This window comes from Hylaeus anthracinus, unplaced genomic scaffold, assembly GCF_026225885.1.
Source record: "Hylaeus anthracinus isolate JK02 unplaced genomic scaffold, UHH_iyHylAnth1.0_haploid 3, whole genome shotgun sequence".
Taxonomy (NCBI): Eukaryota; Metazoa; Arthropoda; class Insecta; order Hymenoptera; family Colletidae; genus Hylaeus; species Hylaeus anthracinus.
In genome coordinates, this window is record NW_026535284.1 from 7548582 (window position 1) to 7550964 (window position 2383).

The 2383-nt window shown below is 33.9% G+C and overlaps 1 protein-coding gene across 5 annotated transcripts in view; it reads left to right on the forward strand.

Moving 5' to 3' along the window:
• Positions 1-2383, forward strand: part of LOC128893906 (uncharacterized) — a 44503-nt gene that overhangs the window by 4919 nt on the left and 37201 nt on the right. The gene's annotated exons all lie outside the window — the stretch shown is intronic.

The following is a 2383-nucleotide window of genomic DNA, read 5'->3' on the forward strand; positions in this document are numbered from 1 at the left end:
TATATATATATATATGTTCTTCAAAATAATCATATTAGAGCATCTGTAAGAAATTCTTCATTGTAATATAGAATAAAAAATTTGCCGAACAAAAGAAAAAGAAATTAGCCGAAAAAAAAGAAAAAGAAAAAGAAAAAAAAAATGAAAACTGAAAAATAATAAAAACAACCATATGTATATAAACATATATATATGTTCTTTAAAATAATCATATTAGAGCATTTGTAAGAAATTCTTCATTAAGCAGATATCCTGAATCAAAAGGTCTAAAAAATCGGTTTTTCGTGAATTTCTTTAGCATGGAAAAGAACAATTCATTCTATCGAACTTTTTATCCTTGTGGAGCACCTCGCAATTAAAATCTCCTGTCGGCGGGAAAGATGCAGATCGTAGTTTTGGTTCGACGCAAAAGAAAACCAAAAGAAATGTTCATTTTCGTACATTTTTCTTGTGTGTGAGCCAAAAAAAAATCGTACAAAAATTTTTTTGAACAACTTCTTTTATCAAGCCAAAGTGATTTCTTTCACCCCAAAAGAACTCGTTCTTTTTTTCAAACTTTCAGTAAGTTCACATTTCACCTTTTTGCGGGTTTTTTTTAAGTTAGAGGAAGAAATGTATGAAAATGAAAAGTTCTTTTGGGTTTCCTTTTTTTTTTCTTTTTTTTGTGTCGAACCAAAATTACGACCTGCACAGTCGACTCAATTTGAACATTTCTTGTTGGAAAAAATTTGTACATACCACTCAAAGATGTACGAAAATAGGATAGAAAGTTCGATGGAATTAATTCTTTTCTTCCATCCTCAAAAAATATTCACGAAAAACCGCTTTTTGTTTTAGACCTCGTAGTTCAGAAGAAATAGAATATCATAATTGCAGCTCCCAGCGAACATACACTTCGAACCTAGTTACAACAATAAAGATTTGGATTACCATAGCCAGCTATGTTGATCTCGGCAAGGTTAATGTCGGTATTAATCATTTATAATAATAATAATTATTTTTAACACGGTTCGATTATTTTTATGAAAATATTCTTCGAGATTAATTTAAAAAGTGTAAATAGATTCATGATCTAAAATTTGGAGAAATTACAATTCAAACTTAGCGACGATGATCGAAATACAATGATCGAAATACAATGATCGAAATGCAATGAAAAACAGCTTTTTTTAGACCTCGTAATTCAGGATACCCCCTTAAAAAGAATATCACAATTGCAGCTCCCAGCGAACGGCTACTTACTTTCGTCCGCAACGAAAGTGTTTGTTTATTGGGGATCGTTTCTGTAGAACTAATGGTCTCAAGAAACAGCTTAAAAAAAAAAAAGAGAGAGAGAGAGAGAAAAAATAACCAGCGAAGGGAACAGTTCAGAGAAGTAGCCAGGTCTAGGAAGAATTAGATTTTCGAAATTAACCGGTCGCGGCGGTTCGTTACGTACATTCTATTTGCAACGGGGCATTCGTAACCTCTGTTTAATCTTTCATTTTGCAGTAGTAATTTAATTCGAGTGCTTTCTGCGCGAGAATTTCTCTGAGAAACTCGTGCGTGTTTCTCATTTTCTTCTTTTTCATTTTTTTTTTTTTTTTTAATTTCTTCTTGTCCAAACACGCGTCGTTTCTAAATATAATTGAGCTTCGTTACCGGGACGAAAGTTTCGCGAAATAATACTAATTGGACGAAGCGTGCCCGAGGAAGATATACTTGATTGGCGAGATAGGACGGGCTCAAGACTCGCATAAGCTAATCAATAGGTGAAGCAATAAAGGGGGGATGAATCGATAGGGATTAGTCAAAGAGACGAAAATTAATTAGAAATACGAATGGAAGAGAAACGAATGTGCCGGCGTGAAAATGATCAATTTTAGGGGAAAATATTGCGGGTTGATTCGTAAATAATTTGTGGCACGGTTAACGAATTAATGATGCTTTTTGGAAACCACCTGTAGTTTGGAATTTTTAATTTATCTATCGAATGCGAACAGGTGGTAGTCGACGATGGTAAATATACAATTGATCAGGGTGTATTGCTTGATAATGGTATATGGAGATGAACTGCGAGTTAAAAACGAAAGTTATTTATGAATCGACTCGATAGTGGGTAGTCGAAAAAGTTCGTGGCGTTTCTCGACCATTTGCGGGATTTCGTCGTGTTAAGTAGCCTAATCGCCATAGCAGATTTAAATAAAGGTCGATTCAGACATTACATTAAAACACGCGTTTTAATGGAACTATTCACACTTGACAGACACCGACTTGAACGTTCCGTCAACGGGAATAGCGTGAATAGTTCCATTAAAACGCGTGTTTCAATGTTTTGTCTAAAAATCTTGATCTTGAAATCTTGAAAATTGACGATTTCCACTCTTACGCGGTATAAACAATT